The 18526-nt window shown below is 33.7% G+C and overlaps 1 protein-coding gene across 6 annotated transcripts in view; it reads right to left on the bottom strand.

Moving 5' to 3' along the window:
* Positions 1-18526, bottom strand: part of FUT8 (fucosyltransferase 8) — a 294755-nt gene that overhangs the window by 169897 nt on the left and 106332 nt on the right. Inside the window, exon 2 of one of the 6 annotated variants that reach the window (XM_004738950.3) lies at positions 635-679. The exons of the other annotated variants lie outside the window; for them this stretch is intronic. The gene's annotated coding sequence lies outside the window, so the exon portion shown is untranslated. The remainder of the gene's footprint in view (positions 1-634; positions 680-18526) is intronic. 6 annotated transcript variants of the gene reach the window in all.

The following is an 18526-nucleotide window of genomic DNA, read 5'->3' as shown; positions in this document are numbered from 1 at the left end:
GTTGTCTTTAGAAGAATTTATTTTCTTCACTGGAAAGAGGGAAAACCAAATCACTATTACAGACTACTTCTTGAAGTAATTCACTGTAATGAAATGAAATGGAAAATTTCAACAGAAAAGAAAATAATCTATTCAACAAATTTAATTAGTGATTACTATAATGTAGAAGGTAAGTGTAACTATTACATTTTAAAGGTACCAGGTTGATAAAGGGAAACATAAATAAAACTTTTAGAGAAAGCTAGTTATCAATTATAATGTACAAAAATTTGGGTGAGAGGGCACTGAGTTGCTCAGTTGGCTAAGTGTCTTCCTTCAGTTCAAGTTGGGATTGAGCCCCAAGTCAGGCTCCCTGCTCAATGGGAATTTTGCTTCTCCCTCTCCTTCTGCCTCTACCCCCCCAACCCCACTCATGCTTTCTCTCACTCTCTTGTGTACTCTCTCTCAAATAAACAAATAAAATCTTGGAGGGAAAAAAAAAAAGAGAGAAGTACAAATACTTTAAAAGCCCTGTACATATAGAATCCAATTCTAGATTAACATGTACCCAAGACTTTAAATATCTTCCCATTTGATCTAAATTCATTTTTAAATTAAGTACTGTTATATATCATTTATTTAAACTACTACTTACTGTCCAGCCTCCATATGGAAAAAGGGAAGTTTTGTGTTTATTAATCTAAGAAAGTGGAAAAAAACAAGTAAGAAGAGTATCATAAATTAAAATGGCCCTTTAATGCTAGTTGCAATTTTTAAAAAATGTAATTTTTTTTTTAAAGCACTCACCATCCTCTATCATTCGTTATCACAACTCACTGGCTTATTTATTTCCAATACTAAAAGGTATGCACTAGTAGAACAAGGACTTAGAACACAGTGCCTAAAACAGAGTAAGCCCTTTATTAGTATTTATTGAATGAAAACTGAAATGTAGAATAAAGGAAGAGAGGAAGAAAGTAGAAGGGGAGACAAGAAGCCAGTGGAGGGGAAAAGGGAGGATAGGAGAAGTCAGAAAAGGAAATTTTCAAATAGCCCCTACCAAGTCTATAAATTTAATTTTCATTCATTACTGACAGACTCATCTATCATACGTTCACACTGCTTATTGGTAAGGTCACAGTATACACACATATGAATTTAAAATGCTAGGCATCCTGAATACATAAGCACAAAATACTCTATTTAAATTCACTCAAACCAGCCAATATCTTAGAAATTAATCTTCCTCATTATGAACTGCAAACAAATAATCACATTTATGAGGTTTCTATCAGGAGTATCTCACTCACCGTAATTCAAGATAACACACCAGGCTGTGTTTACTGATGCAATTAATTTGTACTATTCAAATGGGTCAAAAAATCTGGCCTTGGCATCTGTATCTCTGGCCTGAATAGATTAAAACTGCCAAAAAGTAGTAATACTAAAAAATTCAAATAAAATGTATACCCTTACTATTTTATATGATTATCCAGTATTACATAATACATACTTGATTGGCAGTATGATAGAGTAGAAACAGCAACCATTTCAAATTAATGATTGGCTATAAATATATGGGCAGTTTACGTAACTATAAAATTGGAATAACAGTATCTCCTCACATAATTGTAAAGGTTACATAAAATAATATATATGTAATAGTGATTTGCATTAGTTACTACTATTTTTCCCTTGGTCATTAGAAAGTAGGTATACTAGCCTTCTGTTAAGTTCTTACCTATGATGGCACCTTCATTCTTCCTGTTCCTTCCACCTGTACTATAATTCTTTTGGCTCACCATTATAATTCATATCTCTACTTAAATAAATGTCGCTTCTTTTCAGAGACAGGCCCTGATAAACTATATCTATCAATTATGACATGTTAGGATACAAGTTAGAGAAAATCTAACTCAAAATAACTTTAAAAATAAGGAAATTTTAAATAAATAAATAAATCTTTAAAAAAAAATCTATACAAAGATATGCACTCAGTAATTTAGTAATTTAGCAATATAATCATTAGAAATTTAATAGAGAGGAAGGTTTATAGTCAACTGTGTTTGCCCATTTCATCTACTTTCTAGCTGTGACTGCAACCATAGTATTTAACCCCTTTGTAAATTAGTTAATAACATTCATTTCAAACCAATTAGAGCTAGAACATATTGGCTATAACTATTAAGGCTGTTATTTTAATATTTTGATTCAGACTATTAACCCTTATTTACTTTGCTAGTTTATTTTTTGATTTTTTAAAAATTTTTTATTTTTTATGAATATTTATCGTAGTCTTGAACTGAGATATTTGGTAAAGTGCTAGTCATGGTGACTAGTATGTAGTATGGGCTTGATAAATGAAAACTGTGATTATTTATTAGTAAATAAATGTCCATGGGTTAGCCTTTCTTTATTCCCATAGACTCTGAACCAAAAGATTGTATAACTTCCTTTACATCAGTCTTAGAAATTATTTTTTTGGATTTGACACCAAAGCAAAGGCAACAAGAATAAAAATAAACAAATGGGACTACATCAAACTAAAAAAGCTTCTGTATAGCAAAGGAAACCATCAACAAAATGAAAAGAAAACCTATGGAATGGGATAAAATATTCGTAAGATATATATCAGATAAGGGATTAATATCCAAAATATAAAGAACTCATGCAAGTCAATAGAAACAAGCCAAACAATGTATTTAAGAAAAACGGACAGAGGATCTGAATAAATTTTGCCAAAGATGATATACAAATGGCCAACAGGAACCTGAAAAGGTGCTCCACACTACGAATCATTAGCAAAATGCAAATAAAACTACAATGAGGTATCACCTCACCTGGTAGAATGGCTCTTATGAAAAAGACAAGACAACAAGTGCTGGTGAGATCATACAGAAAAGAGAACCTTGTCTCCTGCTGGTGGGATGGTAACTGGATGAAACTACTATGGAAAACAGTATGAAGTTTTTTTTTTTCAAAAAATTCAAAATAGAAGTACCATATGATCAGCAACTCAACTTCTGGGTATTTATCCAGAGGAAACAAAATCACCATCTTGAAAATATATCTGCATCCCCACTTTCATTGCAATATTATTTACAATAGCCAAGACAGATAAACAACCTAAGTGCTATCGACAGATGAAGGGATAAAGAAAATGTGGTATACAGTTGACTCTTAAACAACATTAGTTTGAACCGTACAAGTCCACGTATTCAAAGATTTTAAAATATAGTTAATATACTTAAAATATATATTAATTAGAATATTTGTGAAAACATAGATGGACCTTGGGGGGCATTATCCTAAGTGAAATTTAAGTCACACAGAGAAAGACAAGTACTGTATGATCTCACTTAAATGTGGAAATTAAAAAAACTCAAACTCATAGATGATATGCAGAACAAATCGGTGGTTACCAGAGAGGCAAGGGCGTGTGAGGTGGGCACACTGAGTGTAGGTAGTCAAAAAATACAAACTTCCAGTTAAAAGATAACTAAGTATAAGAAAAAAAGACAAAAAAACCTCAAAAACCATAATTTTTTAAAATTAAAGACAAACTGTTTTATTGTTATATATTCCTATAATGCTATATAACTTGTGCTTTCAATTTATCCCCCCCAAAATATTAACTATGATTTACTACCCTTTTACAGATGAGGAACTGCAGCCCACAGGTATTAAGTAATTTGCTCAAAACATTTACAAAGCTAGTATATGATAAAGTCAGAATATAGGTCTTCTGTCTCTAAATTTAATGCCCTTTTCACAACACCATGCTGTCAATCAGATATGGAAACATATTTAAAATCACAAAGTTAGTAACTAGAAGATACAGTATTCAAAACCAAGTCGTTAAGCTCTATGTGCTTAAGATTACATTACACTATTGATACAAATGATTAAAATATAAATGGATGGATGATAAGCTAATTAGCATTAAAGATACGTTAAAACACATCAAATTAGAAATATTACATATATCAAATTAGCAAACATGTACTAATGACCTAAAAAACTAATGATAACACAGGACACCTGGGTGGCCCAGTCACTGGGTGTCTGCCTTCAGCAAGTAATGATCCCAGGGGTCCTAGGATCAAGTACCATGTCAGTGCTCCCTGCTCAGGGGAAAGCCTGCTTCTCCCTCTCCCACTCCCCCTGCTTGTGTTCCCTCTCTTGCTGTATCTCTCTGTCAAATAAATAAAAATTTTTTAAAAAGCCTAATGATAATACAATGGAATATTATATTGCCACCACCAAGGGAATTATTATTGAAGAAGATATTCTATCCCATTGAATGGACAGCTAGAGATTTGAAGGTATGTAGTATTTTCCACACCACCTGAGTTCTATGTACTGCCTAGGAAAATCTAAAAATAAAGATAAAAGGAAATAAGCTGACAAAAAGTGACATGAGTAAAGTATGTACTGTAATTAATACTTAGTAAACTTTAAAAAAATTAAATGGACAGAGATATATGGAAAGAAATGAATAGATCCACAAAAAACAAAGGTAAAAAACTATATAACAGGAACCTGAAAAGGTGCTCCACACTACGAATCATTAGCAAAATGCAATAAAAAATTAAAAGTCAAAAAAAAAAAAAAAGAAAGAAAAAAAACTGCTAATACTCTAAAGACAAGAATGACTTATGGCCCACCTATCAATTTTACCAGTTTTTCTTACCATCCCCCATATCTATCAAAATGTGATTTGATAAACTATCAATGCCACTGAATTATTAAATATTTTCCCATAAAATGTTTCCTGTTTCCTATTAATCTAATAACATTTCACAGGTATGATCAAAGTAGACCCACACTCCCTTAGTCATCGAGCATTAGCCTCCAATTCTCCTTATATCTTCACTCCTCTCACACAAACCATTAAATCTCAATGGTGCTTATTTATACTGCTTCCCCTCCGTATAAGGACATGGTTCTGCACATTACAGAAGATCCCCTCACAAGAGCAGCTTGGCTTAAAAAAGACTGAGGTTTTTTTTCCCTTCTTTTGTAGAAGTCATCTAGAGAAAGGCCATGTAGAGATGGTGGTTGCATAGTATCCTCAGGGACTCTCAGGGCCCCAAGTTTCTAACTTTCTCTTTCACCATTCTCCCTAAGTGGCTTCCATCGTCAAGATCACCTCATAGTTCAAATTGTTTGGTAAAGCTCTGGTTACCATGTCTTCAATTAAGGTAAAAAAGGAGAAACTGAATGGCCAAATGGGATCTATTCCAGCAGAGTCACTGATCTTTACAAGCACACACACACATACTTCTGCTTTTATCTTTATTGCCTGTCACTTATCTACAAAATAGAGTCTTTTCTTCAAGGTGTCAATGTACCTACCTTTTTCTTTTTCTTAAGATTTTATTTATTTATTTGACGGAGAGAGAGAGACAATGAGAGAGGGAACACAAGCATGGGGAGTGGGAGAGGGAGAAGCAGTCTTTCCCACTAAGCAGGGAGCCCGACATGGGGTCTGATCCCAGGACCCTGGGATCATCACCTGAGCTGAAGGCAGATGCTTAACACCTTAGCCACCTAGGCACCCCTCAATACCTACCTTAAAAAAAAAAAAAAAAGATGAGGATTCTATTAATGTAGAACAGAAAAACAGATTTAAGGTTGGGTAGAATACTAGCAGCCTGCATTACAAGTTCCTATTCATTTTTCACAGCTTCTAGGTAACCCTTGATAGTGGGAGAAATTTTATATCATATCTTTAATCAATACAGCTAATGTAAAAGCTTTCCCCAATATATACTCTTACTTCCTTGGCTATCTGTGGAGTATGGCCAATCCTAAACTGTACTGATACTACAACAGGTACAATAAGATTGTAATTCAGAAGTCTTATTGGATAGGATTTTTCATCTATCACATCTTGTGCACCAGCTGGGAAAGAAAAGTTGATTTGTTTTGTAAAGTGGCCTAATAGAATGCTGCAACTCACTCTGTGTGTCTTGACCAATTAGCAAATCAATGGAGCTCCAGTGTGGTCTCTTTTGTTACAAATCTGGGATCTTATTCCATAGACACATCTGCTGCATGATCACAATTATCATCAATCCCATTGTAGTACCTCATTTACTGAACATGTAGTAGGTCCCTGTGCAAAGTGATCTATTTATTCATTCAGACCTCATAATAACCCTATTATGTTATTTTTGTCCTCATTTTATAGAAAATAAAAATAGCAAATGTTTATTGAGTGTTTAGTATGTGCCAGGCTTACTCAAAGTATTTTATAGATAAGTACTATTATTATCCCTAATTTACAGATGAAAAGGCAGAAAAGTTAGTAACTTGCCCAAAGTCACATAGCTTATAAGTAGCAGAGCCATGGCACACCTGAGTGGTCCAGTCAGTTAAGCATCCAACTCTTGATTTCAGCTCAGGTCATGACCCCTGTGATTGGCCCCCTCCAACCCCCAGAGTGGAGTTTGCTTGAGATTCTAGCTCTCTGCACCCCCCCCACCTGTGCACATATGAATGTACATGCTTGCTATCTCTGTCCTTTAAAAAAAAAAAATAGTAGCAGAGCCAGGATGCAAATCCTCACAAACACTCGAGAGTCAACTCAATTAACTCCTATACTAGAATCATAAAATAAGCCAGCAGAGGGTTAAGCAACTCACCTAAGAGCTAGATCTACTGTCTTGACTCCAAATGAATCAAAGCAATATTGTTTGACTGACCAAGGGATTATTACTCTTCAAGGGCAGAATTACAAGAAAATAACACTATCAAAATAACAAACATAACCCATAAATTTCAGTGATAAGCAATTGAGGAGGATGAAATGCAGTGCATCCATATTGCCGAGACACCACGGCAGGTAGACCCACCTTTTCTAGTAACAGATAAACTCAAAGCAGCTTTGGCAAATGTATATAGTGACTGTCATACATTAGTCATACATTAGACTGTCATACATTAGAAATCAATAGTATCTAAAAGATCTTGAATAAATAGATGTCTGCATTTTACAACTGCTGTCAAAAAATTAAAGAGTAAACAGTTTTTTGCTACACCACACTCAATGGATATATCTAGAAGTAGTAATTTTAAAGACATCAGGAAAAATATTTTAAGAAATAATAAAAAGTAACAGAATCAGATACTTTGTTGCCATCTGTCAGAAGTAAAAAATTTATAGTTCTTTTACCTATAATTACAACCCTAACTCTCATCCTTTGAGAGAAAAGTAAATTATTGCTATAAATTTCCTTAATATTTTTTCCTAAGATTAACAAGGTACAATTCTTTTTTTTTTTTAGGTTTTTATTTATTTGATACAGAGATAGAGAGCATAAGTAGGCAGAGCAGCAGGCAGAGGGAAAAGAAGAAGCAGGCTCTCCGTTGAGCAGGGAGGCTGATGTGGGGCTCAATCCCAGGACCCTGCGATCATGATCTGAACCAAAGGCTGCAGCTTAACCAACTGAGCCACTCAGGCACCCCAAAATGTACAATTCCAATACCAGAGTCAAAAATACCTGTGTTCGCCCTCTCTAAAAAATAAATAAAATGAAAATCTCCCCCCCCCCAAATAAATAAATAAATAAATAAGCCTATGTTAAGCCTGAACACACAACATACAAATCACAATGCTACTACTGGTTCATTTTCAAACACTCCCCTAAGAATTTTAAGTCTCTCTTCCAACAACAGCACAGATACATAGTGACTATTAGAAGGAGTCTTTTGCACCTAGGACAGTAACTGAAACACTGTAAGCAAAAGTGATGAATGAAGCTCATGTCACCAATCAAATCAACTATAAGAGTCACTCACTTTCATGAACACCTCATACCCTATTAAAAAAAAATCAGGTTCAGTATATCATTCTTCATCAAACACATCCTTTTTTCCTAATTCCAGACTAAATGAGACATTCTCAGTTAAGTTCATACCAGTTCATGTTTATACTCTACTTCCGACTACCAATGCTTTTAAACTAATTTTAAAAGGAGTTTTAAAGAATTGAACAGTACTAAATTTATACTATACTTCACTGGCTCCTCAAGGGATGAAACATAAAACATATTTTTGTTAGTAAAAAGTTACTATACTGGGTTGTCTAGGTGGCTCAGTTGGTGAAGCATCTGCCTTTGGCTTTTCCCTCTCTCTATTCCCCTCCCTCCCACTCATGTGCTTGCTCTCTCTCATAAATAAATACAATCTTTTTTTAAGAAGTTATTATACTAAGTAAGAATTATATTAAGATTTTTAAAGTTATACTGATTCCTGTTTAGAAAGAAAGAAAGAAGAAAGTATCATAAAAGAGCCAGTGATCCTCAGTGAGGCATAAAGTACCAAAAAGAATCAGCTATTATAAATCATTAGCGTTACACCAACTTTAATTTAATGCATCACTTGACTGGGAACTCTTATTAGATGAAAAGCAGCCAAAGCAGCTTTTATTTATAGCGATATGTGGAATGATAACAGAAATGTTGTTACTAAAAGCAATTTAATTTAAGCAATATTTAAAAGTGAATTTTTACACATAATGGTATTTGAACACAATTTGAAATGGGAAGGACATATCACTTGCGAAGAATATCATTCCTCATTTTAAAAGTATTAAGAGGTCTCTATTTTTACCACAAGGGAGCAATAGGATCCAGAATTAACTTCCAAATGTAAACTACTAGAAAAGTGAATAAACTATGCATCTGACTTTGGACAATAGGCAAAACAAAACTGAGTCCTTAAAAAAAAAAAAAAAAGAGGAAGAGAAATCCAAGGAGGAGGAGAGGAGGAAAAGAAGGAAGAGAAGAAGAAACGAAACAGGGAAGACCTATAATTACCTGGAACTCTTTCTGAAAGTACTTTTGAGATTATAGTATGTTGAAGCGGAAACCCTTCTAGTGCATTGCTAAGTTGAAAAGGCAGAAGTCAGAGCACCAAAACAAAATAAAACAATTTTGGTGGGGAAAAGTCCCCAAAGTGAGAGAGCTATGCAAAGACCTATTTTGTAAATTTTAAAAAAGACAGAGATAGATCCCTTTAAATTACCTGAATAACAATCTATATATGCATAGGGTGAAAACACAGAAGTCTAAGCAAAAAACAAGTTCTGGGAAAGAAAATTTAACAGGTGCCTAAAGCTGAGTAAAATTATATGATAATACTAGAGCTCATTGAGGGCCAGGAATCATTAGACTTCTTACAAACAAGACAGAGGAGAGTCCTCTGAATCGTTGGAACATTCAGTTAAGTCCCAAAGAGAGGTCCACCTTAGTATGAGGCTAAGAAAGCACAAGAATAAAGGTTACCTCTAGACCTGCTTTAGAAAACCTTAAACACATTAACACACATGGAAAGGGAAGAGGGAAGGAAATAAATTTGCTGCTGCTGACTCTGGCTCAGAAAATTTCAGTCTTAAAACTCTCCCACACCTGCAGAATGCCACTTTGCACAACATGCTGGGTCATCCCATGTGCCATTTGGAAGAACAGCTGCCACTGCCACCATAGGAAAGGAGACTGAGGTACCATGAGGTATTGTCATGACCAAGGATAAAGGTAAAGAAGGTAAAAACAGGTGCAGGGTAAGAGTGAAAATGAACCTGAAAAAAGCTGGTGTGTAAACAGATGAATACGAGTATAACCAAGTAATCAAAATGTTGGGAAATGTATAATTAGAAACAATGTGTCTTGATAGTGTGAAGAGATTATGTCAATATGAAAGGAAAACCGAGAAAAATGGCTTGAACAAATACCTAACATTATACTCGTCTGCCAGACTATGAGGATAACAAAGCTGATAAATTTTAAACTACAATGCAGATAAAGATATAAACCTAAAGTCATGTGGCAAGCTTCCAAAGCCTGCTAAAATAAATGAGACATACATTTGGTGCTGGAGATGATGATGAAATCCAGTCTGATGATACTAGAGATGTTGATAAAGACCATGATGATATTTAAATTGAATTCAGTGTTTTACATTCCAAATTTTCTAAAGATTAAATCCGAAAGGAGATAAGGCTTCCTTGTCCATTAAAAGTTAACCAGACTTCTGGGGTGCCTGGAAGGCTCAGTTGGTTGACTGCCTGACTCTTGGTTTCAGCTCCCATCATGATGTCAGGTTCATGGAACTGAGCCCCGCATCAGGCTCCACACTTGACGGATAGTCTGCTTGAGATTCTCTCTCAGTCCCTCTCCACCTCTTTAAAATAAATAAATCTTAAAAAAAGAAAAAAATTACCAGACTTCAATGTAGCTTAGTCATTTTATCATGGCATCCCTTTCCGTAATGAATAGGTGAACTCCTTATGCTCAAATAATCCTGGCAGCAGTTCTTCTTTCTTCTTGATTGATCTCTCATTAGTTAAATAAAAACTATGATACATGTTAACAAGTAACTTTAAGTAGTAAGTTTTTATAGAACCCAGGTACATTTCATTTCAAAGTCCCCTGTTCCTAATCATAATTCTCTTTTTAAAAGGGGAAAAAGTGGGACGCCTGGGTGGTTCAGTCAGTTAAGCATCTACCTTCAGCTCAGGTCCTGATGGTCCTGGGATGCAATTCCACATCTGGCTCCTTGCTCAGAAGGGAGACTCCTCTCCCTCTCTCAGCCACTCCCCCTGCTTGTGCTCACTCTCTCTTTGAGAAATAAATAAATAACATCCTTAAAAAAATAAAAAATAAAAAAAGGGGAAAATGTCTATATGATTGTATACTGGACGATTAATGAGAAAATCCTATTATGCGAAAGAAAATGTTTAGGGTGTATAGAATATTGGAACAGAGATAACAATATCTGCCTTACAGATAAGAAAACCAAGGCATTAAAGGTGAATTAATGGGGGGTGAGAATGGTGTCACACAGCTAGCAAGGATCAAACAGAAATTTGAACCCAGCAACCTGGTTCCAGATTTTACTGCAAGTATGTCTTTCACAGCCAAATATCTTCCTAGTCTAGACCAGACATCTGAAACAAAAGGATCCCTATCAATAGTCAGGATAAGAAATAAAATCTTTGCCATCTCAAGAACATTACTAATTAACAGTGATTTTTGGAAGAATCATTCTACCTAAAGAACTCCCTTGTTTTCTTATATCTATAAAGACCTTTGCAGCTTGAATTGTAATAAGAACTTGAGAAAGTGGGAGGCAGGTGATTCCTTCCAAACTCTCCCTCATCATTCATGAATTCATCTGTATTTATCCACTGCCCCACTGCCCACCATATGTCTGACACTATACTAAGTGTCAAGGATGATAAAACAGAGATAATACTCATTTTAGTGGATCACAGAATCTACTGGGAAACCAAAAATGAAACAAATAATTATACATTTCTTATGTTTCTAAAATATGCTGAGCCTATCCCCAACACAGGAATTTTGAACTTACTGTCTGAAATACCCTTGTCCAAATATCCACCATACTTCTCTCCTCAGCAAATTCAGGTCATCATCACTCAACTACCACCTTCTCAATAAAACCTTCCCTGACCATTCTATACAAAAATGGTATACTTCCCACTCCAACATTCCCTATTATCTTCCCTCATGTACTTACTTTTCTCTAGAATACTTATCAACATTAAACATACTTATTTGTTTAGTATCTGTATTCCCACCAGAATAAAAGCTCCATGAGATCAATAATTTTTGTCTATATTGGTTAGTATCATTCAGTCTAGAATAGTACCTATAATATAGCACACATTGCTATATTGCTGACTAATGAATAAATGAATATTTATGAATATGAATATGAAATGAATATGAATATTGCTGACTAATGAATAAATGAGTACAATGAAGTAAAGTCCAAGAATAGTGACAGTGTATAAAAGAATAAACCATTAATTTTATTTAGACTAATACACAGTTATTATTTATATACATGTCATCATATAATAATTAAAATACCAATTATAAGTGCTATCTATCATTCAAGTATATGGTATTAATTTAAGCATTTTGTTTCAGTTTTTCTGTAATTCCTTTCTTCTATTTTTAAACAGTTAAAGTCTATATAATAATAATTTACTGATAAAGAGGTTCACATTTTTATTCTAGAAGGGAGTCAACGTCTAACAATATTACTTATTCTTCATTCTATCAACTATCTCACTTTAAAAAATGACAACATGAGATGTACTATTCTACCTGGGTTTGATATTACCATAATCATTGAACTAGAACAAGCATCTTATTTTTCAGAAATGGAAAACTAAAAATCAAGAGAGAGAGAGAGAAAAGGATCTATAAAAATCACCTTCCAAAGTGTATAGTTTATTTTTTTGCTTCATATGCTCAGTGTGTGAAGACTTTGTACAATTACGGCACTTACAGCTAAACATCTAGAAAAAAATTTGTCTCAAATTTAGTGTATCACGGTCCATAGGACTATGTAGCCTGACAAAACTCTTGTTTTGAAGAATGATACTTTTATTTATACCTAAACAATATTAACCTATCACTTAAACAAGTATTTAGGGGCGCCTGGGTGGCTCAGTGGGTTAAAGCCTCTGCCTTCAGGTCAGGTCATGATCTCAGGGTCCTGGGATCGAGCCCCACATCGGGCTCTCTGCTCAGCAGGGAGCCTGCTTCCTCCTCTCTCCCTCTTTGTCTGCCTCTCTGCCTACTTCTGATCTCTGTCTGTCAAATAAATAAATAAATAAAACCTTTAAAAAAAATAAACAAGTATTTAACAATAATCATTTTAAAAAGATAAATAGACCTTGAGACACAGTTTTCAAATTTAATCACCTATCATTTGAAACTCCAATAATCAGTCAATATGATCTTCCAGAAGATTAAAAAAAAATAAAGTTGGTATAGTATTTCTAATGAAATGAATTTGTTAGAATAATCTGTGTACAATGGAATTTTTTAAGAGTCCCCTAATTTGTCCTGATAAAAAAACAACTTATTACAAGACATTTGGAAGAAAATACTCATGAAGAAATAATTTAGTATGATCCGCCATATTATACTGTGAAAACCTAAGAATATTAACCAACTATATCCAGAACTCCCAAAACACATGTATTCTCTCCCCTAATTAAGAAAAGCAGGGGGACCTGGGTGGCTTAGTCGGTTAAACGTCTGACTTTGGCTCGGGTCATGATGCCAGGGTCCTGGGATCAAGCCTGGCTTTGGGCTCTCTGCTCAGTGAGAAAACTGCTTTTCCCTCTCCCTCAACCCCCACTCATGCTCTCTAGTTCGCTTTATCTCAAATAAATAAACCTTAAAAAAAGAAAGAAAGAAAGAAAAAATCAGTAATCATACTAAGCAAAGAAGAAAGCAAAAATAAATCTTCAGATAAAAAATACAGTTAAATCTAACATCTACTAATATCTATATCCAAACTAAGTTTTCAAACAGAAAAAAGCTAAGGAATGGTCTCAGTTCTCCATCTTTCAATTATACGGACATTCCTCAAAGTATCTATAAAAACTAAAATTACTATAAAATAGTTTCTTACTATTACACACATTTAAAAATGTTACTGTTCATTTTAAAAATATACCCTGTGAATATTAAAGATAAATATTAAATGTTAAAGGTAAGTATTTCCTTCTGGCTAACTTTCATTCTCCAGAAAGAAAATGTGGAATTCCTTAATGTTGATACATTTTATATTTACAGGACAATGGACCATCAACCAGTAACAATGTCTACTGATACAGGTATTAAGTTTAAAAATCAATTTATACTAAAACATATTAATTAGCTTAATTATTTTCAAATTATGGTACATGATCACTGTAAAACAAAAGAAACAATCACAGAAATGCATAAAGGATAAAGAAAAGTTCACAGGAAATTTATCTTTTGAAAGAATAATTCATGGATAACCATTTCTGCACCATCTCTCAAGACATTTTACTTAAAGATAAACAGTCTTACATTAAAGGACTCATTGCACACATCCTATTCTATAGCCTACTTTAATTCATTAGGTAAAGAACATCTTACATGTCAGCCAGTATATATCTTCACATGTCATTACAAGACCCCAGTGTATACTACATTTTATGTATTTCTAATAAACTTACTTAACCTTTTTCACTATTAATAGATACTTGGTTTATTTCCATTTTTTGTCTTTGAAACGAACTATTTATAATACAGTGATCGGGACACTCCATACTTCTTCACTACAATGCTGCTTACTCCAAAATCTTCTCCAGAAAACAGAACAATTTTATTCAAATATTTTAAAGTGCCTATTATGTTCCACTCACTGTTCTAGGCAGTCTAAGTTCCAACAGTGTAGGGACTGATTCTGTTTTAGTCATTGCTTTATTTCCTGTGTTTAGTGATTGTCTGATACATAGTAGACTATCATATATGTGTTGAATGAATGGATGATTATGCTTCTTCATTCACCCCTTCAGTATTTTAAGTGTTGACTTTGAATTAGTTCAGTTTTCTTTCTTTCTATCTTTCTCTTTCTTTCTTTCTTTCTTTCTTTCTTTTTTTTCACTCTGCAGAGTAATAAGCCTTTAAATGTCTATCATTCACAATTCAGGCTCACTACTGGGAGTCAAGGAGATGAATATGGAGGAAAAAACAGTACTATAGCATCAGCTTTTGGAACCTCTGCTCAGCTGCGTTTAAAATGTTCAAAGTTCCTTTTGAGCTTCAAAACATCATCCATAGGAAATGTGAATCTAACAGCTAGCTGTATGTTTTCCTTTGGTCTAACATTTCCATGGAAAAAGAGTAGTAACACTCTCTAAAAGTCTAGCTGGCACACACAGAGAAACCTTAAAAATCCAATTAAACTACAAAATTATGATGAATTCATAAAAGATTTTGCTTTTCCAGAAAAATACTTTGAGAAAGAGAGAAAAAGACCACTGAATTACCAAAAAATAACAAAATGTTTATATTCTGATCAAATTTCAGCTTGTAAATTTACCATATATCTGTTGAGAAGCCTTATTTAGAGGTTATACATGCCTATTCTGTTTTCTCTCATTTGGAAAATCCAGGTACCACAGAGATTAAATTAGAATCACAAACCTGGGAAGAACCTTGAAACATATAGAATTCAACCTTCTGCCTTTTACTCATATACACTTAAGCCAGTTTACATACATAAGCCATGTATCCACAACAAAGAATTACCCAGCTCACAGTGGGTATGGGGACAGGGGATGTGATAAAGAGTTAAGGTGGAAGTCTGGGAAAAGAAATGTTAAGTCATTCTAAGAATGGTTTTCATTAGAGAAAACTGTTTAGAGGAATGTCATGATCTAACTTCCATTTTAGTATATGATCTCTCTAGAATTTATGCTTGAATGTTAAATACATATGCTTGAATGGAATATCCAAGTTGATTAAGGTCAAGTATTTTGCCTCTTAGTTGGTGAGGACAACATGCAAGAATTTAGTGAAGTAGGATGCAGGTTTATATTGTAAATACCTTTTCAACTCCAAAAAGCATATGCTATCAATCAGGGTATTTTTATAAGCACACCCTATTATTATTATTAAAATATACACCCTATATATTGTTATTTGATTATAAGTTCAAAAGAGTGTATCATGATTTTATGACTCTTTATATCTCCACTATTTAGAATACACAAAAGGTATTTAATATTCACTGATGGCACTGAAAATATAGATATTTATCTAGTCCATTTAAATAGAATTTCATTACCACAAAAATTTTTCTATATTAAAATATATATAAAAACACATTACCACACTTGAATAGATAACTTAGATACCAATGTTCATAGCAGCATTATTCACAACAACCCAAATGTCCACTGACAGATGAATGGATAAACAAATTTGGCACATTCATAAGATAAAATATTATTCATTCTTAAAAGAATGAAATTCTGATACATGATATAACACGGATGAGCCCAAAAGACACTATGTTAAGAGAAAGAAGACAGTCCCATAAGAACAAATACATGATTAAACTCATAAGAAAAGCCTAGAATAGTCAAATCCATAAAGACAAAAATAAAACAATGGTTACAGGGGTTACAGGGGCTGGAAAGAAGGCATAGTTAATGTTCCATGAGTACAATAGTTTGTGATGCTAAAAAAGTTCTGGAGACAGAGGTGATGGCAGCACAACATTGTAAACGTACTTACACTGAGTTACAGTGTAAGTATCTACACCTAATGACATACTTAAAATGGTTAAATGGTAAATTTTATGTTATATATATATTTCACAATAAAAAAGGACAAAAATATTATATTACATTATGAATGACTTGCCCAAATATTTTATAAATGTACAATCACAGAATTCTATTAGCTCTTAACATTAAATTATTTTTTAAAAAAGGAGTTAAAAAATAAACATTCAGTTCTATACACATCTGGTTTCTTTAAAAAACAAATACCAAAAGGAAGAAAACCCAAACCTTGAAGAAACAAAGTTATTTTTTATTTCAGCAATACCAATAATGTATGTAATTATTCTTACTTTGCAAGCCCTTTGCCTTATGACAAAAATACTTAAACATAGTGATAATCAACATATCCATATGTTTTAACAGTCACACATAAATTCATCTCCACTTTCTCAGCAGAAACTTGTCTGCACTTAAATGATTTGCAATTCAGTTTTTATTCTATTTTCTTGTATCTTTTTCCTTGCGGGTAAAAACTATGCATACAAAGACTATTACCAACTTTCTGTAACATATTCAAGGCAGATAACAAGCAATCTAATAAGAAATATAGTATGTCAAATAAAATGATAAACTGGGAATTCTTAAAAGTGATTAACATTCTGTATGCTAAATTATTTCCTAACCTTTGGGAAATGTGTAAGAAGATAAGTTAGAATTTACATTCATCCCCACATGTACAAAAGCTGGCACAACTGCTACAAGACAAAAAGGCAATAATATTTTTGCTAATTACAAAAATGATTCACATTCAAACAAATCCAACTGAAATTCATGGAACTATAGAACATTCTTAAAAATACAAACTCCTTAATTCAATACAATATACCACACATACATCAATTTCTTTTCTATTCTATGATGTCAAAGAAAACATTGATTTAACACATAGTTAAATTCAACAATATTGATTTAATGTGTAACTCATTTAACATGATTCATTAATGGGACTTGACCTCAATTTGCCAATTAAACTTTAATATTGGTTAATTAATTATTTCTTTGGCAGTTACCAAACTAGGCAGTTTTCAGTACTGATTAATTTTCCAAGATCTGCCCACATAACTATCATTGTATGCAGAAGTCTCACTAAAAATGAAGTTACCTAAGACAAAAAGAATAAAAGCAAAGAAAGAGGTATATTCAAGTGTTTGACTCCCTTAGTGCCCTATGCATAACCCTTCTAGAGGTAGCTATTTCAAGTGACAATAAATCATTTGATCAACAATTTCCCTACTTTCCCAATGAAATACATTAAGCAAAAATTAAGTAAACTATTGTAGAGTCCTCCCATAAAAACAACAACGACCTAGAAATGTATTTTTCCTTATTATGTTCTTCTTAGTATACATTCCTAAAAGTACATTGTGGATCTTGTGTCCAAAAGATCCATCCAGCAAAATTCATATATTTATATAAGTTTTTAGCAGTTTAACATTTACATTCAGATTCAACAAAAATTTCTTAGACTACACTAGGAAGTGAATTCCAACCACAACTTTATAAAATGGGGGGTGCCTGGGTGGCTCAGTTGGTTAAGCAACCGCCTTCAGCTCAGGTCACAGTCCCGGAGTTTCGGGATCGAGTCCCGCATCAGTATCCCAGCTCCATGGGGAGTCTGCTTCTCCCTCTGACCTTCTCGCCTCTCATGCTCTCTCTCTCTGTCTCTCTCTCAAATAAATAAATAAAAATCTTTAAAAAAAAAAATCTTAAAAAAAAATCTTTAAAAAAAAAATGATCTCATGTTAAAGGTAAATGATGCTGAGAAACAAAATAATTTGATCTCACAATTAGTAACTACTGAATTCAAGAGGTGGAATCCAGATATTACTGATGTCAAAAGGAAGGAGGAAGAGAAGTAACACTTGTTCTGTGTCAGACATGACCCAGGCACTTGGCACACGTTTTGTTATTTAGTTCTTACCACTGTTTTGTAAGGTAGACACAGTCTCCATTTTGAAGATGAAGAAAATGAGGTAAGAAGTGATTTGACTTGATCAAGGTTTGTTCAGAAAATAGGCAGCTAAGACAGGACAGAAACCCTGGGAATATACATTGACAGATTTTTGTCCGCAAACCATAACTGCGATCCAAGGAGGGAAGTTCATTTGACATGTTGTTTTATTTTTTTGTTTTTAGGGTTTTTCTTTCTTTTTTTTTTTTCCTTTTTTTCTTTTTTTTTTAAGAGAGAGTATCTGAGTGGAGGGTGGGGGTGAAGGTATGGAGGCAAAGGGAGAACATCTCAAGCAGGCTCCATACCCAGTACAGTGCCCCGCATGGGGCTTGATCTCACAACCCTGAGATCACGACCTGAACCAAAATCAAGACTCAGATGCTTAACCAACTGAGCCACCCAGGCGCCCCTGTTTTCAGTTTTATTTGTTTTTTATAGAA

Source organism: Mustela putorius, unplaced genomic scaffold, assembly GCF_011764305.1.
Source record: "Mustela putorius furo isolate JIRA1106 unplaced genomic scaffold, ASM1176430v1.1 tig00000129_pilon_pilon_pilon, whole genome shotgun sequence".
NCBI classification, from domain to species: domain Eukaryota; kingdom Metazoa; phylum Chordata; class Mammalia; order Carnivora; family Mustelidae; genus Mustela; species Mustela putorius.
The sequence above is the reverse complement of the archived record's forward strand: the minus strand, read 5'-3'. Positions and strand labels throughout refer to the sequence as shown.